This window comes from Rana temporaria, chromosome 12, assembly GCF_905171775.1.
Source record: "Rana temporaria chromosome 12, aRanTem1.1, whole genome shotgun sequence".
NCBI lineage: Eukaryota > Metazoa > Chordata > Amphibia > Anura > Ranidae > Rana > Rana temporaria.
In genome coordinates, this window is record NC_053500.1 from 86,335,568 (window position 1) to 86,361,830 (window position 26,263).

At 47.8% G+C, this 26,263-nt stretch overlaps 1 protein-coding gene across 3 annotated transcripts in view; it reads left to right on the forward strand.

The window, feature by feature from the left end:
* FBXL20 (F-box and leucine rich repeat protein 20) overlaps positions 1 to 26,263 on the forward strand; it is a 499,717-nt gene that overhangs the window by 415,624 nt on the left and 57,830 nt on the right. The window lies entirely within an intron of this gene.

Sequence of the window (26,263 nt, forward strand, 5' to 3'; positions counted from 1 at the left end):
CCTACTGGGAGTACCTCAGATTGGGCCTCTTGCTTGGCAATACCCTGCAGCGTGGAAAGGTAAGAGAGGGACCTACGGGACTTGGTTCGACAGTAGGTCTTCTGTAGGGGACTATGGGTCTCGCCTATATTATGTTTCTATGCATGGGCAATGTAAACCACGATGTCTTCTGAGACGGGATGGCTCAGGGCACCCATATACCTCCCCTAGCCGGCATGTAGCCTGGGCCACTATGTCTGTTCAGACAGGATGGCTGTAGTACCCATATATCTCCCCTTGAAGGGGCTGGTACATGGAAAAAAAAAATGCCCTTAATCCTATGCAAAGTATTTTCTTCCATGAGTAGCTGCAAGTCTTATCTGTTTTTCCACTACTATGGGCAGTAAAAGACATGCCTGATGTTTTCGCTTACCATGCTTTCCAAAGACGGAAGCTTAAGTGTTAGCTGGTCTATTGTGCGTCCCACTTCCTCAGCTTCAGGCTCTACCATGTCGCACGTGCTCACCGGCTCAGTGCAGTCGCAGAGAGGGCTCTTCAAAAAGGCCAGACGTCAGAGCTCTGTAAAGCTAGGGGGACACAAACGTAAGCACCTTGTGTGAGTTGGATACAGATTCATCTAAGATGCCTACTCCGCATCTAGCTGTGCAGATTAGCAGGCATTGTTGCTGCCAGACTATGTTCAGCTGTTGATGCACCTGGGTTAAGCTCCTCTGCTTTTAGCTTAGGACTTTTGTCTCCCCATTGAATAAGGTCAGGGGTAGGAATATAAAAAGGAATCGCCACCTGAACCTGGTGGCCCCTTATTCTCCCCTGTAGAGACTTAAACAGCTCACAGATTGAGCCATCAGACCTGTCAGGCAATCAATGCAGCCTCCCCCAACATTGCAGCCACTCTGCATGTGTTTTGTTTTTTGCATCACATTTGTTGTTCTACAAGATGTTAACTGCTATGTTCTCACATCCTCACAAGAAGCAAAAAAAAAAAAAAAAAACAGGGTGTGTCCCTTTTCCTGCTTTAATCTTTAAACAAAGGGATTAGAAGAGCTGGGGATGAAGGTTCACTGTCAGAGAACAGGAGACAGGAGCTGCAGCCTAACGAGGAGAAGCTATCAAAAGCCCTACAGGTTCTGATTGCACCTGCAGTCTTTTCAGAGATTCATGCTGCATATAACTTCCCCCTGCCTACTCGGCCAAAGCCTCTATCTTCTCCTTAGAGTGTAAAGAGAGGTTTTCCTATAGGTGGCTAGTAAGACCTCCATATGGTCCTCAGCCTGGTGTCGGCTTCAGGCTAACCAAATGCACATCTGAGGGATGCACAGTTGCTGATACACATTGCTAACGTCTCTTAATTGAGGAAACGCACATCTACAGAGGATAACTTCCTCTTTACCAGTCCGCATGTTGCATAAGATACATGAGTTTGGAATGCATGCGAGATAAAAACAAGAAACAGAGCATGTTTTATTGTGGATCGCATAAGGATACATGTTTCTGTCTGTATGGTGTTGCATGTTTGTTAGAGTTGCATAGAAATGCTTGAGTGCATAAAGATGCTAGTTACCTGATCACTCCTGGATTACCCAAGGATATTTGGTCACACCGAGAGACTTGTTTCCACAGAAAGGCCTAAAATTGCATAAAGACGTTTGTATGCATAAAAATGCTGGATCACACATTTACCCAAACCCTTGATTACCCAAGGATGTTTGGTCACACAGAAGAGGTGTGTTTCCACAGAAATGCCTAAAATCGCATAAAGTTGCTTGGATGCAAAAAAGATGCTGGATCACACATGGTTACCTGATCATCCGCGTCCTGGATTACCCAAGGATATTTGGTCACACAGAGAGGCTTGTTTCCACAGAAGTGCCCAAGTTCACATAAAGATGCTTGTATGCATAAAAATGCTGGAATCACACATGATTACCTGATCACCCAAGTCCTTGATTCCCCAAGGATATTTGGTCACAGAAATGCCTAGAATCGCATAAAGAGGCTTGAAGGCATAAAAATGCTGAATCACACATGATTACCCGATCACCCAAGTCCTTGATTACTCAAGGATATTTTGGTCGCACAGAGAGGCTTGTTTCTACAAGAATGCCTAAAGATCGCTTAAAGATGCTTGAATGCAAAAAGAAGCTGGATCACACATGGTTGTCGGATCAACAGCGTCCTGGATTACCCAAGGATACTTGATCACATAGAGGGGCTTGTTTCACAGAAATGCCTAAAGTCGCATTAAAATGCTTGAGTGCATAAGGCAGGGTTTGACAAATCTGCTTGGAATCTAGGAGCCAGCTAAAAAAAAGTTAGGAGCCAGAAAACGCGCCCCGTCCCGACAAGCTTGAAGAAGTGAACACATACATGAGCAGCGCCCGCATATGTAAACGGTGTTCAAACCACACATGTGAGGTATCACCGCGATTGGTAGAGCGAGAGCAATAATTCTAGCCCTAGTCCTCCTCTGATATCCGGGTACTCACGAGCAAACATGTACGGTGAAACCGGTCCGTCGGACCGTTTTCACCGTACATGCCTGCCAGAGGGCTTCTGTACGATGGTTGTACTAACCATCGTACAGAAGTCCGCGCGTAAACATTACGTGGGGCGTGTCCGCGTCGTCGACGCGGTGACGTGGGCGGGCCTGCCATTTAAAGGCTTCCACGCATGCGTCAAAGTCATTCGACGCATGCGAGGGACGGCGGGCGCTCGGACATGTACGGTAGGTCTGTACTGACGACCGTACATGTCCGAGCGGGCAGGATTCCAGCGGACGGTTTTAAAACACGTCCAGGAATATTTGTCTGCTGGGAAAAGGCCCGGCGGGCAAATGTTTGCTGGAATTCGGCCCGCTCGCGCCTACACACGACCGAACATGTATGCTGAAACTGGCCCGCGGACCAGTTTCAGCATACATGTTTGGTCGTGTGTACGGGGCCTTACTCAAAACATGCAACCTGTAGATTTTTTTAAACGTCGCCTATGAAGATTTTAAAGGGTAAAAGTTTGTCGGCATTCCTCGAGCGGACGCAATTTTGAATCGTGACATGTTGGGTATGAATTTACTCGGCGTAACATTATCTTTCATAATATTAAAAAAAATGGGGATAACTTTACTGTTGTCTTATTTTTTAATTAAAAAAAAGTGTAATTTTTTCCCAAAAAAAGTGCGCTTGTAAGACCGCTGCGCAAATACGGCATGACAAAGTATTGCAACGATCGCCATTTTATTCTCTAGGGTGTTAGGATAAAAAATATATAAAATGTTTGGGGGTTTTAATGGCAGTGAAAATAGTGAAAAATTACATTAGAATTGCTGTTTAACTTGTAATGCTTAAAGTGGAGTTCCACCCATAAATATAACATTACATCAGTAGTTTTAAAAAAATGTCATTAGTCCTTTACGAAATTTTTTTTTTTTAGATGCCTTCAAAGTGTTGTTGCTAGGCAGAATAGTTAATCTTCCCACTTCCTGCACCTAGGTGCTTAATGCTTCCTAACCTACACCGCACAGACTCCTGGGAATGTAGTGGGTGTAACTTTCCAGGAGTCTGTGCACTCCCCAGTCTCAAAGAATCATGTGACTTGGACAGCGCAGGTGCTGAAACCTGATCTGACACTGCTTGTGCAGCACTGAGCATGTGCGAGATCTGCACGGCTGAAATCCAGGAAGTCATACAGTCTGGCTTCATGATGCCCACACTTAAGATGGCCCCAGCCAATTTCTATTTTATAAAGTGTCTAAATGCTGTAACAACCTAACAAAACGGACCTTAGTTTACAGACTAACTTTACTAGAATACATTAAGCTTGTGTATTACAGGGGTATTTATATTTAAAAAGTGAAATTGTAGCCGGAACTCCGCTTTAACTTGTAATACCAACGGCCACCACCAGATGGCGCCAGCTTACACATCTGGTGGTAATAATTTGTAATACCAACGGCTCACCACCAGATGGTGCCAGCTCACAAAAAAAAAAAAAATTTTTGTACCCCTTCCAAGTCAAGTCGCCAGGACCCTATTTCTAGTCGCCATGGCGACCTGGCGCCCGGGATTTGTCGAGCCCTGGCATAAGGATTCCTGCTGGATCGCACAGGGGTGCTTGGTCACACAAGAGTCCTTGGTCACACAAGGGTTCTTGTCCGCACAATAGTGCTTAAAATGCATAAGATGTTGATCGCATGGAAGATGCTGAATCGCATAAGGATGCATGATTTTTTTAAAGTTGCACATGGTGGCCTAATTAAGCAATACAGGATTCCTTGTGTTTGCATAGAAATACATGTCTGCATGGGTTCATGTTGCACATTGTTGCATAACACGTTTATAGCGCATGCTTGCTTGCAAGATGCTTGTTCCAGAGCACACATGCTATATGCATGTTTTGCTTAAAACATATTTATATGAATTAATGCTTCCAGGAACACATGCTGCCATGTACACACACTTCCATTGAGGCATATGGCTTTAACACTTGCCACATACACATATGGGGAGCCACTTGCATATGTGTTTATTTACTTGGGTCTGCAGAGGTTGTCTGCGTTTCGCAGGGGAACAGCACTATCTCCAGTTGGTGGTCTTGCCCTTTGGGTTAGCCTCCATGCCTGGGTTGTCAGGGTGCTAGGGCCCGCCTCTAGCAATTCTGTAGGCCCAGGGTATAGCAGTAATGGCATACCGAAGCAAACTCCTGCTGATGGGTCAGTCAGTAGCATGGCTGGACCTAAGGGTGTCCAGCATGGTCAAGTATCTGGAACTCCTGGGTTGGGATTCCAGTCTAAAGATACCCAGCTTCTTGTCAAATGAAAGAATGTATGTTTGGCACAGTCCAAAAAGGAGAGTTTTTTGGCCTCAGACAAGACCATCGCTATAAGAAAACTGGTCTATGTGGTCACGGCAAGGAACAGTTCCTTGCTTTTGGCCTTTTGATTAAGGCACTAGGGAAGATGCTGGCTTCATTCAAGACAGTTCCCTATACTAACTTTTATTCAGGGCTGTTATAAACAGTATTTTGTCGGCCTAGAAAGAGTGGATCTTGACCTAGCATTATCCAAAGAACCCGATCCCAGAGATATGCTGGAATTCCTCTTGGTGATTCTTAACTAAAAGGGCTTGCCAGGTCAGGAAGAGACCATGGCCCAGGGGAAGTAGTCCAGCTCCAAGGGAGCCTTATCTGTCAGCTAGAGCTACCGATGGAGCATCTGGCTTAGGGGCCTGAACGTTCAGGTGGCAGGTTGGTTCTGTCAGATTACAATCAGACTATGCCATACTACTGATTTACTTAATTTACCAAGGAGGAGCTTGTGCCTTGCCTATTGACATTCGTTATTTCATGAAATGCAGAATTGGCAGGCGATTCGCTGGAGCCGTCAACAAGTGTCTCCGGGAGAATGACCTATACCCCCCGACTGTTTTCCTGACCAAATGTCACAGAAATAGTACCCTGTACACAAGATGTATTGGCGTCCAGGCTCAACAAGAAATTGAACAGCTTGGGGTCAAGGATAAAGGATCGGGGCAGATGTGTTTGTAATCCGGGGGGACCAGTTGTCACTAGTTGTGTCTCTCCCCCCAGTGCCGCGACTTTTGTGGCTTCTATGCAACATTAGAGGAGAACGGAAGCTGGCCTGATTACTCCGGCATAACCCTGACGACCTCTCGGTGCAGGAACAGTAAGGGTGGTAGTAGAGAACCCACGGTCCCTTACATCTTGTCCAGGCCTACTTTGCAGGGGGTATTACATCCTGCCTTGCAACAGGTGAATTAATGGTCTGGCTATTATAGCCCACATTCTCGAGGATCGGGGCTTTCAGAATCAGCGGCAATTCCCTTGATTCATACAAGAGAGCTGGCCTCCAGGACCAGATATCCTACGGTCTGGAAGGCCCATGTTCCTGGTGTGAAACCAGATGGTGGCATCCGTGGAAGTTTGTCAAAGGTAAAATTCCTGCCTTCCTACATTTGGAAAGGAGACGGAGCTAGTCTTAAGTTATATCAAGGTTCCGATCTCGGCCTTGCTTCCAAAGGTCGCTTGCTTCACACTCTTTGGTCCGGGCTGTTATACAAGGGGTGACGTGCATAAGTCCACCAGTTGGGTCGCCCTTGTGCTCGGAGGATTTGCTCTAGTTTTGTCGGCTTACAGGGTCAGCTCCTTGGGCCGATGCACCATATTTTCCTATATCCTTTAACAAGGGAATTGGTGTTCTTGGTTGTGGTAGCCTCCAAGAGAGTTTCAGTATTGGCAACTTTCTTGATATAGAGCCATACTCAATTATTCTTGCAAGTAGAGTGATTTTCATCCTCGCCCAACCTTATATACTAGAAGGATCTAGTATTCATTTGAATCTAGATATTCTTACCTTCCCTTTTTTTCAAAACCTTGTTTCACGGAAGGAAAAGTTTATTGCTTTTCTCTCAATTGAGATGAGAGCAGTTAAATACCTATCTGAAGGTTTCAGATATAGAAAGCTGACGTTTTTATTGGGGCTGCCAGAAGACCCTAGATGGGCAGGCAGTGTTCAGGTCAGCTATTAAAATGGTTACTCTCTCTCTCGTTGGAGTAAGAAGGGTCTAGGCCTATCTGAAGCGGCTGCTCGGATACGGAAAACTGATGTTGTGACGCTACCAGGAGACCCCAGGAAAGGGCAGGCAGCGTCTAAAATCAACTTTTTTTAACCACTTCCCGCCCGGCCTATGGCCGATTTACATCCGGGAAGTGGTTATGAAATCCTGACAGGACGTTCTAGAACGTCCTGCAGGATTTCATGCCGCGCGCGCCCGTGGGGGCGCGCATCGCGGCGATCGGTAATGCGGGGTGTCAGTCTGACACCCTGCATCTCCGATCTCGGTAAAGAGCCTCCGGCGGAGACTCTTTACCACGTGATCAGCCGTGTCCAACCACGGCTGATTACGATGTAAACAGGAAGAGCCGTTGATGGCTCTTCCTCACTCGCGTCTGACAGACGCGAGTAGAGGATAGCCGATCGGCGGCTCTCCTGACAGGGGGGGTTCGCGCTGATTGTTTATCAGCGCAGCCCCCCCTCGGATCGCCACACTGGACCACCAGGGATGCCCACCCTGGAGCACCAGGGTGGGCAAAAAAAAAAAAAATGCCAGAAAAAAAAAAAAAAAAAAAGTCTAAAAAATAAATAAAAAAAAAGCATAAAGAAAAAAGATGCCAGTCAGTGCCCACAAATGGGCACTGACTGGCAACCTGGCAAAAATCAGTGGCGCCACCCCAGTGTCCATCAGCGCCACCCCAGTGTCCATCAGTGCCACCCCACAGTGCCCATCCATGCCCAGTGCCCACCTATCAGTGCCCATCTGTGCCACCCATAAGTATCCATCAGTGCCGCCCATGAGTGCCCATCTGTGCCGCCTATGAGTGCCCAGTGCCGCCCATGAGTGCCTATCAGTGCCGCCTATGTGTGCCCATCAGTGCCGCCTATATGTGCCCATCAGTGCCGCCTATGTGTGCCCATCAGTGCCGCCTATGTGTGCCCATCAGTGTCGCATACCAGCGCCGCCAATCAGTGCCACCTCATCTGTGCCCATCAGTACTACCTCATCGATGTCCATCAGTGCCATCTCATCGGTGCCCATTAGTGCCGCCATATCAGTGCCCGTAATTGAAAGAGAAAACGTATTTACAAAAAAATTACCAGAAAAAAATAAAAACGTATTTTTTTTTCCAAATTTTCAGCCTTTTTTTAGTTGTTGCGCAAAAAAAAAAAATCGCAGAGGTGATCGAATACCACCAAAAGAAAGCTCTATTTGTGGGGAAAGAAGGACGCCAATTTTGTTTGGGTACAGTGTAGCATGACCGCGCAATTGCCATTCAAAGTGCGACAGTGCTGAAAGCTGAAAATTGGCTTGGGCGGGAAGCTGCGTAAGTACCTGGTATGGAAGTGGTTAAGGTTGATTCATCAGGTTATTATTCAGGCTTGTGGTTTAGAGTAGGATTCCCCCTGTTTTTTTGTGGGGGTGCTCCCTACCAGGATGGTAAGCTCTTTATGCGCAATGCATTTCCAAGCCTTTATGACACAGATTTTCAAGGCCGCAACTTGGTCATCTGTGCTTACGTTCACTAATTCCTATCAGGTGAACATAAGACGGCAAGAGGATGCAGCTTTTTGGCGCAGTATGCTGCAGGCATAGGTCCTCACGTCTGATGGCGGTCTGCTTTGTTGGTGTCTCCCTCCCCTCAGTAAGCATTGCTTTGGGACATCCCACATGTAATGGCTATGCGGCTCTGTGTCCCGTGATGTACGATAAAGAAAATAGGATTTTTATAACAGCTTACCTGTAAAATCCTTTTCTTGGAGTACATCACGGGACACAGAGCTCCCACCCCTCTTGTTTGGGGATTTTTGGGACACTTATTGCTTTGCTACAAAAACTGAGGTACTCCCAGTAGGGGAGGGGTTATATAGGGAGGGAACTTCCTGTTTAATTGATTACACCAGTGTCCATCACCTGAAGGTAGACTCTATAACCCACATGTAATGGCTATGTGGCTCTGTGTCCCGTGATGTACTCCAAGAAAAGGATTTTACAGGTAAGCTGTTATAAAAATCATATGTTTAGCTGCTTTTTTACTTTGAAAGCCATGCTGGAATAAATTAGATTTTTTAATACAGCTTACCTGTAAAATAATTTTCTTGGGAATACATCACGGGACACAGAGCCTTAATTACTTAATGGGTTATGTAGTCACCACAGGTGATCGGACTCTGGCAAACCCAATTAGAATTGCGTTGCTCCCCTATATAACGCCCCCCAAATGGAGAGTACCTCAGTTTTGTAGAAAAGCAAAAAGTGTCCCACGTTTAACTCCGAAGAGGGGCGGGAGCTCTGTGTCCCGTGATGTATTCCCAAGTAAAGGATTTTACAGGTAAGCTATATTAAAAAATCCTTTTTCTCTTATCCTCCATGGACGGACACAGCTCCTTAAATCTTGACAAGTGGGTTATGTTCCCTGTTTACAGGAGAGGACTAGGCAGAAACATGTTAGATAATTAAATACATGTTACGTTAACAGAGTTGAACAGCCCCGCCCAGGGGGCGGTCCCTCCAGACATAACCCTCCTTACTGCAGCATACAGCCTCAGTTTCGTTCTGCCTAGCAAGGAGAAGGACGTATGGCTCCCTTTGGGCCCGGCGCCATGAGGAAAAATTTTATTTTATTTTACTTTTTCTTGAAGAATCTTCTTTCTACTGTCGGTTGAGAGACAGGCTGGATAATATAGATCCTTGTAGTCTACTCAGTCCGACCAGCAAGCGTGGGCACACCTTTGCAAAGAGGCTGGGTCTGCCACGCCATACCCCATGACTCCTGGTGTGGCCGGTGAGCTTTGCTCCAAGGTCCACATATGACTGGGCCGTGGTGTTGTCTCACTCACAGTGGACCGGGCCGACAGCTACCTCAATTGCGGTTGTAGTTCTCTCAGGAATGCGTCAGCTAGTCCTCGCTCGGACGTGTAAGTACAGTCCCTCCCGATTCGGTGGGTTGGTACAGGTGGGCATTCATGGGGTTCGGGGGTCCTCTTCTCCTCCCTTCCATGCTCCTTTTCCCTTGCTGCATTGCGAACATTGCTGCTGTCAGGGGGCTGTGTAATCTGGCCTGTGTTTTTTCTTTTTTGTATGGGGCCTTCCTGTGAGAGGTTTTTCATTGTTGAAAAGCCCTAGGAGGCTTTTCCTGTTTAAACATGGCATTTTGCCGCCATTTGTCCGGCATAGCCGCGATATGGCGCAGCTGACATTGCGGTCGGCCATTTTCCTGTGGCTGCGTTCTGAACGCTCTGAGGCCATCTTGGAGTAGCCCTGACCCCTAGTGCTGTATACGGCGCACACAGGTCCCTGCAGATGCCGCACAGTTACCTCACGGTTCTTTTCCTCTCACACGCTGTGTGCTGAGAGCGGACGGCAGCGCTGGGCAGTCTCCTCCTGAGGTGAGTCCCCTGGGTACCCCTGGTCAGTGCAGAAAGTGGGTTAGAGGCCCTGAATAGGGCTTTAGGAGCTTCTGTTTATTTGTAAGGACAGGTGTGCATGTTATACATACACACTATGTAAATATTATTAATATTTGGAGTCAGTATCTTGGTCATTCCCCAACATGCTGGTGGTGGCAGCAGGTGTTAGCACCTGGGATTCCCACAGAGGTTTTATTGTTAGCCCTGGACACGTTTGTGCCAGGGTGGGAGTGGACTGCGGAAGGTTAGTAAAAGAGTGCCCCCTTCCTCCGTTATCCCCTGGGGAATGCTCTGTTATGGAGCCATGGACCAGGTACCTGGGTAGTAAAAAAAAGCAGGATAAGGCATTTATGGGTGCGCTTCTCACTGCTGCAAGGGACTCTCTTAAAGCGGTTGTAATCCCGCATTGACATTTTTTTTTTTTACCTGCAAGGCAAAAGCCATAATGAGCTAGTATGCACCGCATATTAGCTCATTATGAAATACTTACCTCGGAACGAGGTAGGGAACTTACCTGGTCCACGCCGAGCCGAGCGTGTCTTCCAGGTATCGCCGCTCCAGCGCTGTGATTGGCTGGAGCGGCGATGACGTCACTCCCGCGCATGCACGCGGGAGATTTCCTTTCCGGCATGGGTTGGCCTGGCCGGCCCTTCAGCCGATGATCCCCCCCTGCGCATGCGCCGCTGCAATCAGCGTCGCATTGCGAGGGGAATATCTCCTAAACCGTATAGGTTTAGGAGATATTCTTTATACCTACAGGTAAGCCTTATTATAGGCTTACCTGTAGGCCAAAGTCAAAAAAAATGGGTTTACAACCACTTTAAGCTGGATAGTGCAGCTGGGTTTCCGCCGAGGGCTCGGTCTTTTTTGGATCACACAAATCAGACCGCTCTGTGTAGGTTTTTTCCTTTTGTGCCCTTTGATAATTTCTAAGAGGCGGAATGAGAAAAGCAGCTGAGGGCTTTTGTAGTCCCTCACTGCCGGGCGGTTCAGTGCCCCTTTGAGGAGAGCCTTTTCAAAAGGTGGGCTTCTTCTCCGGTGGTGGACCCTCCGGGTGTCATGTATAGGTGACCGCTCTCCCTATTGCGGGAACCCCCGCTTGTATGGATCTGACTGATAGAAGATCCGAAGTACTGACCCGTTCCATGTTTACCATGCTGGGGTCTGCTTGCGGCCTATTGTGGCCACTACTCTGGGGTCTCAGTCACTCACGGAGTGAGCATTTTGCACCAGACAGTGGAGGAGCACTGACTCTCTACCAAAGTTATTAGGCTAGCGGACCAGCTGGTCCAGGGCTTCATATAGGTCTGTGATGCTTCATTGAATGCTGCACCCTTGTTATCCAGGGCTTCTGTTTCAGAATGGTTTTATGCACACGGTGGTGTAGTGGTTAACTCCCGTACTTGGCAAGAGAGTCCTTGGTTCGCATCCGGACACTGACGCCAATCTGCCTGGAGCTTGCATTGTCGCTCCCTGTGTCTACGTGGGTTTCCTCCGGGTACTCCGGTTTCCTCCAAAGTCATGTGTGCATACACCTACATAATATACATACACACTATGGCCCGGATTCACATACCTCGGCGCATATTTATGCCGGCGCAGAGTATCCAATATATGCTACGCCGACGCAGCGCACAGAGGCAAGCACAGTATTCACAAAGCACTCGTCCCCAGTCACTCTCAAATCTACGCTGGGTTCCCTCAGTGTAAGCCAGCGTAGGTGGAAGTGGGCTTGAGACATGCTAATGAGGCGTGACCCCATGTAAATGAAGGACTGAGCGTCATAAAGTTACGAATAACGTACGACGCATGCGCCGTCCCGTGGACGCATCGCAGTGTGCATGCTCAGAATCACGTCGAAACAACTGCCTAAGATACGTCGAATCACTGCCTACGACTAAACGTAACCTACGCCTAGCCCTATTCACGTACTACGTAAACAACATAAAATACGACGGCTGTGTTCCCTGGTCCATACCTTTGCATGACTTGCGCCTCCTATATGGGGAATAACTTTACGCCGGACGTACGACTTGCGCAAACCGTGTATATTATGTGCCGGGCGCAAGTACGTTTGTGAATCGGCGTATCTCCCTCATTTGCATAGGTGAATAGGAAATCAATGGGAGTACCACTTGCGGCCAGCGTAAATATGCGCCAACGATACGCCGGCGTAGGAAAGTTACGTCGGTCGGATGAAGCCTATTTTCAGGCGTATCTAGTTTTGTGGGCACGGCGCATAGATACGACGGCACATATTTACACTTACGTGGTGTATCTCGAGATACGTCGGCGTAAGTGTTTCGTGAATCCGGGCCTGTGTGTGTGTTATTTAGGGGCAACCCTCCCAGGCCGTCAAAGGTGCAGCTGGGGGACTAATCCATCCCTGGGTGCGTAAGTAGATCACGCCGGCACCCAAATCCTGCCATTGTAGTAGCCTTCCCTCCCTGTCTGTAGGTGGGAGGGGCGGCTTCCAGGTTCACAATTCGGTGAAACCTCCCTGCTCTCTGACCAGTGGGTCTGCGAGGTGGTCTCTTCGGAGTACTAGATGGGGTTTCCTCCTATCCACAGAACAAAGTTCTTTCCTCGTGTCATCCTCTCCCGGCCCGTCGGTCTGCCTTGGGCAGTGTGGGACTTGCTAAGCTGCGGGGTAAATGTACCTTTCCTGCAGGACGAGAAGTTTGGGGTTTTCTATGGGCCTCAGGCCCTGAATACCTTTTGTGAATCCATTCGTTGGGTGTAGATGCACTCCATCCGGGGGACGTCCTGGCGGCCTCGGACATCAGGGACTCGTACATGCATATCCCGTTTTGCGCATGTCACAGTGTTTATGTGCTTCGTGATGAGAGAGGGTCTCTGTCAGCCTGTGGCCCTCCCTTTTGATCTGGCGTCAGCACCATGGGTTTTCAGCTAGGAGCTTGCATGTATCCTAACTTTGTTGGGACAGCGAGGCTTTGCCTCATTGGCTACTTGGACGACTTTCTTCTGAGAGCAGCTTCTGTCTCAGACCTAGTGGATGTGTTCCCATTCAGACCCTCCGAAGATTCGGGTGGGTGTTAAACGTTTAGGCCAGAAGGGGTAGCACAGTGGCAGCAAGCCTGCCTTCCATGTGTGCGACCCAGGGTTCAAATCCTGGGCATGCTAGGTTCCGACTTGGCGTTGGAGTATCTAGGGTTGATCTGGACTCCACAGTGGCGAAGGTCCTTCTTCCCCTGGAGAAATTGCAGACTCTTCAGTCTGCGGTGAAGGTATTGGCATCACGCAATCGGTCTTCTCTCCTGGGACCTGCTGGTCCAGGGCCTGTGGGTAGCCTCCTTCGAGGCGGTACTGTATGCCCAGTTCCACACTCGGGTTTTCCAGGGGAAATACTGTCCAGGTGGTAAAAATCTCTTGTATCTGAAATCATCAGATTCCGGTGCGCCACCTAGTCAGAGTCTCTCTTGAGTTGGTGACGGAGATCCCTGACACTTCGGTCTGGGCAGTTGTTTCTTCCTTCCAGTGGTCGGTGTTTACGACGGATGCCAGCCTCACGGGTTGTGGGGGAACCTGGGGGGTCCAGTCGGCCCTTAGTCGCTGGACTTGCGCGGACCTACGGTCACACCTCCCTGAATGTGCCTGCTCTCGTCTGGTCTTGGTAGCTACCCAGGGTCAGGCCTGGCTAGTGCCTGGGTGGGAGACCTACTATTTTAGGCGATCAGGCTATGCTTCTCCTCGTGGTCAAGGAGGTTGCAAGGTCGTCCGATCTGGTTTCAGCCGGACACCCCCACGGCCGTGGCTTCGGTCTACCATCAGGTATATCGGCAGGCGGACTACTGGAGTCGCCAGATGCTGAACCAGGGCGACTGGTCTTTGTGCTTGGGGTGTTGCGGCTTCCTTGCAGGAGGTGAGCCTCCCAGGGCATGGATATCCTGCCCGCTCTTCTCCACCGCAAGGGTGTCAAAGTTAGTGGCCAGGTCTAGTGATCTGGTACAGACGCGTCAGTCGCTCTGGTGGCCCTGTGGGGTCTGTATCCATCATTTTGCCGTTCCTCCATTGTAGTAGCTTCCTCGGCTGCTCCAGCAGAGTGGAGGCTGAGAAAAACCCGATGATTCTAATCGCTCCAGATTGACCTCAGGGTCCTTGGTACGCCGATATCAGGCACCTGGTAGCGGAGGTTGCCAGGGCGGGAGGTCCCTCTGTCTCGAGGTCCCATACTTCCTCCTGTTGTACAGTCACCGACTTGCTCAACATGGCTATTGGAAGCCAGACTTTAAGTGACCGGGGGCTGTCCGACTCGGTCATCTCAACAATGCTGAGGGCACGGTAGTCTTCTTCTGGAGGATCTACCGTCGCACCTGGCAGGCCTACATCTCTTGGTGCGAGGGGATGGAGTGACGTCCATGGACGTACTCGGTGTCCAGGGTCCTGCTGTTTTTACAGCTTGGAGTGGATATAAAAATAGCTTGAAGCACCGTTTGGGGGCAGATTTCAGCCTTGGCTGTGTTTTTTCATTGTCCTTTTTGCGGCCCGTTCCCTGGTGGGTCCCTTTTTGTGTGCAGGGGGTTTGTCATATACTTTCCCCTCTTGGCCCATCTCTTCCCCCATAAGTTTGGACTCTGGTGCTTTCAGTTCTCCAGGAACCTTCCTTTTGGAAACATCAGAGAGATTTTCTCTTGACACTATCTCAGAAGGTGGCCCCTTTAGTGGCCTTTACCTCTGTTCTGAGTTGGCGGTCTTGTCTTGCAAGCCGCAATGCTTGATCCTCCATAAGGATTAGGTGGTGGTGCGGCCGCGACCTTCCCTTGTTCCGAAGGTGGTTTCGGCCTTTCGCCGGAATAAGGACATTGTTCTTCCATCCTTCTGTCCTCGGCCGGCGCATCCTACGAAGGTTGCCTTTCATACTTTTAGGCATGGTACGCGCTTTGTGGGTGTACCAGCCTGCTACGGATCCGTTTCGTAGTTCTGACTCTTTTGTGTCGGTGTCTGGTCCACAAAAGGGCCTGGCGATCTCGTCGACCACCATTTCTCGGTGGATCAGGCAGGCTGTCATACAGGCCTATGCTCTTAAGGGGTGGGCCCCCCTTTCCGGTCACTGCACTTTCGACCAGGGCAATTGGTGCTTCCTGTTTTTTTTTTCCGACATCATGCGTCGGTCTCACAGGTGTGCGAGGCGGCGACTCGCTCGTCCGTTCACGCTTTTTCCAGAATTTACATGGTTGCTGTGAGTGCATCTTCTGATGCTTTTTTCGGCCGATAGTTTTTGCAGGCAGCTGTTTAAAGTTGTACCTCCTCTGTTGAGGAGCTCTGCTTGTTTTGGGGTGAAGTTAAAATTTGTTTTACTGATATATTTCCCACCCCTCGTTTTTGACACTGCTTGGGACGTCCCACTTGTCAAGATTTATGGAGCTGTGCATGGATAATATGAGAAAATAGGATTTTTTGTACTCACCGTAAAATCCTTTTCTCTGAGTCCATGGACGGACACAACACCCACCCCTCCTTTTTAGGTTTGTACTGCTTGTTACGAACTGAGGCTGCATGCTGCAGTGAGGAGGGTTATGTCTGGAGGGACTGCCCCCTGGACGGGGCTGTTCAACTCTGTTAATGTAACATGTATTTAATTATCTAACATGTTTCTGCCTAGTCCTCTCCTGTAAACCGGGAACATAACCCACTTGTCAAGATTTAAGGAGCTGTGTCCGTCCATGGATTTTACGGTGATTTTACGGTGAGTTCAAAAAATCCTATTTTTCTTGCTCATACATCATGGGACACAGAGCCTTAATTACTTAATGGATTGTCCCATAGCAATGCTTAAATTGAGAGGAGAGAGACACAGATCAGAAATAAGACCGCCATTGGGCCAGAGGATCTATACCACTGCCTTCAGTACACTACACCGAAGGCGGCATACTCGCACGCTCTCACATCTACCTGGTAGAACTTAGTAAATGTATGGACCGAAGACCAAGTAACAGCCTTACAGATCTGAGCCATGGAGGCCTGGTGATGCACTGCCCATGAAGCACCAACTGCTCTAGTCAAGTGCACTTTCACCTGAAAAGGAGGAATCTTCTTTTCTAAAACATAGGCCTGAATAATGACTTGTCGAATCCAACATGCAATAGTAAATTTCGACGCTACCTGGCCCTTCCTTGGGCCCTGTGGCAGAATAAACAGACGATCAGTCTTCCGTATCTGAGCCATAGCTTGCAGATACATTTTTACCGCTCTTACAACATCTAGAGAGTGTAAACTCTCTTCCTCCGCAGACTGCGGATCTGGAAAAAGACGGTAGGATTATATCTTGATTCAGATAAAAACCTGAAATCACCTTGGGTAAAAAAGTCGGGTGAGGACGCAGCACCACCCTGTCATCAAGAATAATCATATACGGCTCTTTACACGAAAGAGCCGCCAATTCCGATACCCTCCCTGCTGAGGATGTGGCTACTAGAAAAAACTGTTTCTTAGTCAAAAGACTTAAAGAAGCATGGTGCAATGGTTCAAAAGGTAGTTTCCTTAAAACGGACAATACCAAATTCAAATCCCATGGGCACACGGGAGACTAAACTGGCGGATTTAAATGCAGTGCTCCCTGAACAAAGGCCCGGACTAGGGAATGAGAGGCAAGTGGTCTTTGAAAGAATACCGACAAGGCCGAGATTTGGCCCTTGATAGTGCTCAAGGCCAACTTTATTTTTAAGACCAACTGAAGAAAGGCAAGAATCCTATTAATGACATACTTTCTAGGATGCCATCTTCTAGGTTCACACCAGGAAACACATGCCTTCCAGAATTCTGTAGTAGATGAGCCTGGAGGCCGGCTTCCTAGCATTAACCAGAGTGGATAGGACTGGGCCTGAGAGCCCACGTTTTCTCAGAATGTGGGTCTCAACAGCGAAATCGTCAAACTTAGACTTTATAAGGCAGGATAGAATATGGGACCCTGCGATAGTAGGTCCGAGCGTAGTGGTTGAACCCAATGTCTTCCTTACGATTTCCACCTACCAGGATCTCCTGGGCCAAGCCGGGGCGACCCAAATCACCGGCTTTCCTTCCTTCTTGACTCTCTGAAGGAATCGTGGGAGAAGCGGAACTGGAGGGAACGCATAAATCGGAGAATATCGATCCCACAAAATTGTCAGGGCATCCGACCCTTGAGCAAAAGGATCTCTTTGACACAGTTGTCCAGTTTTGTGTTGAACCTGGAAGCCAACAAGGTCCACATCTGGGGTACCCCATTTTTGACATATGATTTGAAATATATCAGGGTGTAGAGACCATTCCCCTGGACTCAGTTGCTGGCGACTTAAAAAATCCATCTGCCAATTTTCTACCCCTGGAATGAAGACCGCAGACAGGCAAAGAATAGTTATTTTCGCCCAGGACAAGATGTGATTCCCCTCTTTGAGCATCCAGACTTCTGGTGCCCCCTTGGTGATTGATATAGGCCAAGGCAGTAGCATTGTCGGACTGTATCGGAACAGGACAACCCCACAGTCTGTAAAACCAGACTCTTGAGGGCCAGATAAATTGGCCGAATCTCCAGAATGTTGATGGGCAGGAGCTTTTCGGCTCCGGACCACTTCCCCTGGGCAGATGCCTCTTCCAGAACTGCCACCAATCCAGAAGACTGGCGACTGTGGTTACCATTTTCCAGGTAACTGGAGTAAAGGATCTTCCTTTTGATAGATTTTGGGGGAGCAACCACCAATTGAGTCTCTGGTGAACCTTTGGAGATATGACAGTACTTGAGTGAACCTGGGCATAAGGGACAGCCTCGAATGAGGCTACCATCTTTCCCAATAATTTCATGCATAGACGGATGAAAGGCCTTCTTTTTGCCTTTATCATTCGGACCAAGTTTCCTATGGCTTTTGCCTTTGGCTTGGGAAGTAATACCCTGCTTTGGGACGTTTCTATAATCATGCCCAGATATTCCAGCCTTTTATGAGGCTGTAAGGAGGATTTTTCCAGATTGAGAACCCAGCCTAGGTACTCTAAATACTTCACTGTGCTGTGCACATTGTGGTCCAAGCATGTAGCGGACTGATCTATGAGCAACAGATCACCCAGATAGGCTGTTACTGCTATGCCCCGTGCCCTTAGCCTTGCCAGGGGCGGGGCAAGTATTTTCGTGAACACTCGAGGTGCCATAGCCAGACCGAAAGGAAGGGCCACAAACTGAAAGTGGCGCTGATCCACTGCAAACCTTAGAAATGTTTGGTGAGTGGGGAATATTGGCACGTGTAGATATGCATCTCTGATGTCTAAAGAAGAAAATACCTCTAAAAATTGGGACTTTGTGGGCAATGAAAAAAGGGTTCAGAAAATATATATATAAAAATATAAATTGAATAGAAAAATTATACAAAAATTATACAATGACAGAAAGATATATACATACAAATACACACCACCGAGTGGTAGGTTAAAAACAAACAATGAATGACAGTGCATACGAAAAGATGCTGAATGATATCTGTGTTTGAACCTCAAGAACCTGGAAAGAGAGGTGCCTAAAGGTATTTCAGACAGCTGATCCAGCATCTATGCACATGCATCTGTCCCAGAAAAAGAACCAATCCCCTCGTATGGAGCCCGCTCGAGTCCCCCAAAAACAGAGAGAGACGTCCACAGCAAAAAGAACCACTGAACAAAACCAATTGTCCAAATAGGATTGCCAAAAAAAACGAAATGTCCCAAGATTTCCTACAGACAAAAAGTCGAGGTAGCAAGGGGCAAATAAACATGCCACTAATGAAATCCCACGAGATGAAAATAGAGGATCCCAAATGGAAAGGGCTAAAGTAGCAAGGAGGTCCCTGACAAGAACCTTCCGCTACAGTGTCCAGAGGGAACTGATGTCTATTGATGCCAGGAATTCTCCTCCCTGGAGGGTGGAGACAACTGAACGGACCGACTCCATGTTAAAGGAGCGGATGTTCAGAAACTGATTCAGGCTTTTCAGATCTAGAATGGGTCTGACATCCCTGTTTGGTTTTGGAATGGTGAAAAGGTTTGGGTAGAACCCTGATCCTCTGGGGCTAACTCTATGATTACCCCTTGGGACAACAGGCGTTCCAAGGCCAAAAACAAAGGCTTTTTTTTTTCAGGATCATTGGCGATTCTTGATCTCAGAAAATGGGGTGGCGGAAGTGCTCTGAATTCCAGCTTGTAGCCTGAGGACACCGTGGAGATGACCCACTTGTCCTGAACAGGTGTTTGCAAATTGCAACAGCCTTCCTCCCACTCGGCCGAGCAGGGGCGCCCCTTCATAGGGAAGTTTTGGGGTTCTGTTTGAAAGATTTTGAACCCCAACTCCTTTTCTGCCCTTGGGCTTGGCTTTGGGCCTTTCCCCTAGTATTAGACTGGGAAGGTCTTTGCCACTGCCTGAAAAATTAGGTTCCAGGGGCTGGGGAAAGAGAACGCTTAAATGAAGGACGTTTACTCTTCTTTTTAACCGGCAAGAGAGTAGACTTTGCCTCCGGTAATCTTTTAGATGCATTTATCCAAATCATCCCAAAACAGGTGTCCTCTACCAAAGGGGAACACCGCCAAGTATCTTTTGCAAGAAACCTCAGCTTCCCAATGTTTCAACCAAAGGGACCTGTGCATGTGTACCAGCAGGAGATTCAAGCAGGATGCTTGCTAAACAGAGTCCATAATCGCATCAAACGTAAAACACAGGGCCTTAGGAAGGACCTCATAAACCTCAATCTCCACTGTAGGGAGGAGGTTAACCATCCGACTTATTTGTTCTTTGAGGAACTGACATAAGCCAATCGCTGCAACAGCAGGTTGTACTACAGCATCGGCCATAGAGGAGGAGGCTTTCAATAAAGATTCCAGCTTTTTATCAGTTGGATCCTTAAAGCCCTGAGGAAACAGAGGACATAGAAGCTTCAACAGGAGGCAATTTGTACATTTCATGCACCATCTCTGCATAATATTGCACCTGCATCTTTAGCGACTGAGAGGTAGAAGGAATCTTCTCGTTTTCTGAGTCCTCAGACTGCACCTGATCCTCATCTCCAGAAAGGGATTTTTCACCCTCAGAATGCTCATCTGATGAGAGAGCCAGAGCAGATGAAGCGGATCTACCCCGTTTTCTGCCACCTTTTAAGGAGGTTGCGATTATAGTAGCAATCCTTCCTTCTAAGCCATCCAAAGCAACTTTTAAAGTGTTCTCAGTGATGTATACAGGAGCTGCCATAGAAGAAGCTGCAAAACCAGACAGGGGCACATGATCATCCTGTGAGGCTGCTGCCTGACTGACAGAGGGGGATGGTAAACTGAAGGCATGCTCAGAATCCTTAGCCATAAGCGGGGATCTTCTAGTGCCTCTTTTACTAGCCCTTGTACCTCTTCTGGGGGACATAGTTCTGTACTGCAAAGCAGAGATACTATCACAAAATGCAATCACTGTTGTGCTATAGTCTTACAATACACAATATTAGCTCACTGCACAACCTGATGCCGAGTAGGAGTCTTAGGTTTGCGTGGTTCAATCCACAGGAATGCTTACAGCCCACAGCTCTGTGTCCATGCCGCTTTACAGAAGGCTCTAGTGTGCTTTTAAACAAGCCTCCTGGTGCCTGCGCACAGGTGTGCCGTGCACGGGCACGAGCAACCACTGCGCTCCCGCACGCTGACCGTCATGGCGGCGCCATGGATCGAAAAGAGGAAGGAAAGCAGACCACTATGGGGCTTTGGGGGACCCCTGTATGTGTTTTGTGGCAGAGCCTGCAGCGGAGGAGGTGAGTGGTGTTTAAATTGACCGACTTCACTGAGCGTGTTTCCTGGATGGCTTTGTAAGAATACACCAGGTATGTAACTTACTAGTGGTGAAAACCAGGTAAGACATCCTACTCACAGAAAATAACTTTTTGTTTTCAATTATCCTCTCTTACCTTAATCCCCACTGCAAGAAAGCTACTAAAAATAGCAGATCCAGCATTCACCGGGTAATGTTGTGCCAACCTTTAGGTTTACCATGGGTTCCCACATAGAGGAACCTCAGACCTGGACCTGTAGAAGACTCTGCCAGTAACTTTTTGTGCCACAGTTGCATTAATACACCAAAGCCTGGAGCCCAGACCTCTGCAGAGAGACATTACAGTCAAACCTTGTTTCTTCTTTACACAGGGCCCGGGTACCACCCATCTTAGGCTTTTGATATCAATCCGAGGCATGGATCCGGTTATAGCTCCTAGGCCTCCGCAGAAGACCATCAAAAAGAGCTTTTTCTTAGCACATGTTCAACGTGACCAACCACCTTAGACACTGGCAAAAAAACTGAGGTACTCTCCATTTGGGAGGGGTTATATAGGGGAGGAACTCAATTCTAATTAGGTTTGCCAGTGTCCGATCACCTGTGGTGACTACATAATCCATTAAGTAATAAAGGCTCTGTGTCCCGTGATGTATGAGCAAGAAAGGTTCATGTTTTCTCCTGACAGTTATATTTTCTAGGTAATGATCATCACTCTTGCAGTAGAGAGCCAACTTTGTTATGGCATGGAAGAATAGTTCAAAAAATAGGGAGGGGAAACAAAGCACTCACATTTGCCAACATCCGAAATATTGAATCAAGAAAAAATTACTACTCGGGGTAGTGACCGGGCAGACTTTTTAAGGCAACACAGGGACATTGGAATTAGAAAAATATAAATTTAATTTACGAAAAATACATACAGTAAAATACATAGAAAAAGTACAAAATATACATTCACAAGCACTATTTTCTTTCGTCTCGCCTACGCGTTTTGCCTAGCGGCTTCTTCAGGACGAGTTTGAGAGATTTTGACAATAAAGTATTGCTAATTTCATAAATCAGTTAAATCGCTAGCCATCCGAGTGCACCGAGGACAAATAGTCACAGATGTACGGGTGGTATATAGCTTATGGAAAAGCTTAATGCAGCTAGATAAAAAGAGGAGGCTTCCTATAATTGGCGACAGACCCATATGTATCTCATACATATAGATAGAATCTGAAATAACCAGAGCCAAGGTAACAAACCGGGACCAGCAAAGCAGGGGAGCACAGGCTACCCCCCCGGGACATATGATATCTATTCTCTATTAAGATTTCCAACATTCTGGCTTGTCCTGTATTGGACATTGCAGTACGGCTGCCCGTTTTTTGGACATAGTTTCCATCCTGGCTTTGTCCCCTGCTTTGCTGGTCCCGGTTTGTTACCTTGGCTCTGGTTATTTTAGATTCTATCTATATGTATGAGATACATATGGGTCTGTCGCCAATTATAGGAAGCCTCCTCTTTTTATCTAGCTGCATTAAGCTTTTCCATAAGCTATATACCACCCGTACATCTGTGACTCTATTTGTCCTCGGTGCACTCGGATGGCTAGCGATTTAACTGATTTATGAAATTAGCAATACTTTATTGTAAAAAATCTCTCAAACTCGTCCTGAAGAAGCCGCTAGGCGAAACGCGTAGGCGAGACGAAAGAAAATATTGCTTGTGAATGTATATTTTGTACTTTTTCTATGTATTTTACTGTATGTATTTTTTGTAAATTAAATTTATATTTTTCTGATTCCAATGTCCCTGTGTTGCCTTAAGTCCGCCCTGTCACTACCCTGAGTAGTAATTTTTTCTTGATTCGGCATGGAAGAATAGTTTTATAAAAAATGCAACAGGAAGACTATAAAGGTGACATTGCCACGTTGTTTAGGGCAAAGTGACAGTGTCTGTGTAATGTGGTGACTACATAATCCATCGTTAAAGCGGAGGTTCACCCAAAAAACATCTATATAAGATCATATTCTTTATACTTCCAACATGTACAGTAGGCCCTTTTTTTTTTTTTTTGGCTGTACATACCTTTATTATGGCTATTTTCAATCCGGCTTCCGGGTAGTTCTGCGGGAGTAGGCGGTTCTATTCTGCGGCGCAATGTCACCTGGGACGTCGCCCAGATGATTGACGTCCTTGAGAAAAAGTTCCCCCCGGCTGGATAAGGCCCCCCCCCTATTGCTTAGGCGTGTCACGAGTGTCAGAGTTTCCGAAAGAACCCGAACATGCAGAGCTGCGCGTCAGCTCTATACGGCGCCTGCGCAGTCAGCTCTACACGGCTCCTAGTCGGTGCGCAGGCGCCGTGTAGAGCTGACTCGCAGCTCTGCATGTTTGGGTTCTTTTGGAAACTTCGTGACGCGCCTACGCAATGGGGGGGGCTTATCCGGCCCGGGGGAACTTTTTCTCAAGGACGTCAATCATCTAGGTGAACTCCCTACTCTAACGGGAGTGACTAACCGGAAGCCGGATTGAAGCCGGATTGAAAATAGCCATAATAAGGTATGTACAGCCAAAAAAAAGGGCCTACTGTACATGTTGGAAGTATAAAGAATATGATCTTATATGGATGTTTTTTTGGGTGAACCTCCGCTTTAAGGATCTGTGTCCCGTGATGTATAAGCAAGAAAGGTTCATGTTTTCTCCTGACAGTTATCTTTTCTAGGTAATGATCATCACTCTTGCAGTAGAGAGCCAACTTTGTTAGGGCATGGAAGAATAGTTTTATAACAAATGCAACAGGAAGACTATAAAGGAGACATTGCCACGTTGTTTAGGGCAAAGTGACAGTGTCTGTGTAAAGCTCACCTCTTTGGTGCTGCTCCTTGTTGCAGCTTCTACCATAATACCTTACGGTACCTGCCATTGGACTCTAAGGCTGGATTCACACTTGTGCGGTGCGAATTCCAGCTCTCTTATCTCTGCAAAGAGATAAGAGAGCTGTTCAGCAGATCATCTCCGTTTTAGCTGCGAATTTGGAGACCTGGGAGAGGGGAGGGGTAGGGGGGAAGTGTATTGAGGAGAATGAGAAATCCTGATGAGAACTGAACACATCTGCGAATCAGATGCGTGGCCGTAGAAGATAATGGGCCTGAATTCGCACCTGAGTCTCACTGCAATGCCTGGAAAACGCACACGTTTTTTGGGCAATGCGCAGTGTTGAATGCATTGCACATATGTGAACCAGCCTCATTAAAATCAATGTATTTTATAATGTTCTGCGAATTGGATGCGGTTTAAGCCACACTTAATTCGCATAGGTGTGAACCCAGCCTTAAGGTAGTGATATCACCCTATTCGTGCTTGGGCCCAGGTACAACATCACTGGAGGCACAAATCCTCTAGTTAAAACAATAGAAAAACATAAATAAATAGAGAGCCTCCACATACAGAATCCTATACCCAAAGTTGAAACGGAGGCAAAAAACTATAACACATGGTCCAATTTACTCCAACAGGATAAATTCCTTCTTGATCCTCTAAAGCAGTGGTGGCCAACCAGTGGCCCGCGGAGCCCTCCTATGTGGCCCGCGACCTCCTACTCTGGAATGGCGGGTTGGCATGCCCAAATCGCAGGTTGCCGGCCCGCCATACCGCAGCATCAGTATTGTGAATGAAGCTGGTGGTGGAGGAAGAAAGCAGCTGTGGGGCAGAGCCCCATAAGTCGATGCGTCCTCTACAGCGCCGGCTTTTGCCACAGGCGGAGTCTATGGCAAAGTTCAGCTAACCCGCAGGATAGACACAGGTGCACTACGCTGCACCCGCAGGGTGGGTAAACCGCAGCACATCAGTGTGAAAGCAGTCTTGGGCCCTTTTCACACAATCAGCCCGACCAAATGGGACCCTCAATCCACTGATGTAGAGCGACAAGATGTCCGTTTACGCCCGCCTACCTCCAATCCGAAAAACAGAAGGGAATTCGTCCCCTTTCACCTGGGCGGATCAGAGGGCCTATAGAGTAGCCGTGACCTGTCATCCGCACCCTCCGCTCATTGTGGCCCACGACTGGTTAGCAAGTTGCTTAAGTGGCCCTCGCTCTTCAAAAGGTTGGGCACCCCTGCTCTAAAGGATGATTCCTGAATCAACAATCTCTTTTGTTAACTGTACTTTACTGCTAGCGGACAGCACAAGCAGGTACCGTGATGTACAGAGCGTACTTCCTGGCATGCATGCATCCCCTGCTGACCTTTGCTGTGAGTGCACACAACACGAGTTTGCGAGCAGGTTACAACAAATCATTTAGGTTGTATACCTGTTGATTGGCTGTGACCATTTAGAACACAGATTTGTGTAACACAGGCTCTGGCTGGATTTCTCCCCGCCATTCAGAACTGAAAACAAGGAGAGAAACCCAGCCAGAACTGTGAGTAAAAGCAGCACACATACATTTCCATACACTTGTTAATCCCTTGATTGCCCTTCTGATCACCCCTGTCACCCAGCAAGTGCCATTGGTAGAGTGTCATTGTACAGTATTATCACTGATCACTGCATTAGTGTTACTATTGATGTCTGTGGCGGTGTCCCTCCCAGCCAGTGTCGGCACCAGATTGCTTGCCACACTATCACAGTCACTAATCACCACCATATACATATTGTCTGCATGGATCAGTAGCTTGATTGAAACTACAGCCATGGCCAAATGTTTTGAGAATTACACAAATCTTAATTTCTTGTTCGTTCATGGACGGACACAGCCTTAATCTTGACAAAGTGGGTATTAGCCTTCATTCAGGAGTGACTAGGCAGAAACTTATAGAAAGTGTTAAACACATCACACACCATACAGTACCGCCCAGGGGACGGTCCCTCTGGGTATAACCCCTCTCCCTGCATCTCGCAGATCATTTTTTTTCTGCCTAGCTAAGGAGAAGACATGGCTCCCTTCGGGCCCATAGGCCTAGAGATCTATTCCAAATTACATTTTTTATTTATTTTTTGTTCCTGTGATCTACTATCAACCGTCGACTGGGTGACAGGCTGGATCCCAGATAATTGTAGTCTCCCCAGTTTTGGCCATCGAGCGTGTGCCGACCGTAGCTATGCGCTGGGTCATCCACGACATGCCCATTGCTCTACGGGTGGCCGGTGAGCTACATGCTCCAGGGCAAGCATATGACTGTTCTATAGGGCCGAGTCGCAGCGGCCGGGCCGACTGTCACCTCCGTAACCATGCGGAAGATGGTCTGTCTGGGATGCTTCCAGCAGAATCCACGCAGGAAGGGTAAGCAGTTATCCCCTGCTTCCCCAGGAGGACATAGCTGGAAATTCCCGGGGAGGTCGAGTAAGGGGTTCCATCCTTCCTTTCCTCCCTGGGCTAGGCTGACTGCTTAGGCCGGGGGTTCATCTGGGGGGGGGGGCTCCACCTGTGAGGGAACTGTGCTGTATGTCTGCTTACAAATGCTATGCACTGCCATGAAAAGTTTGCTTACCTGTGTGTTTCCCTCCATGCTGTCGGCAGACATTTTTCCTGTGGTCCACCCTGC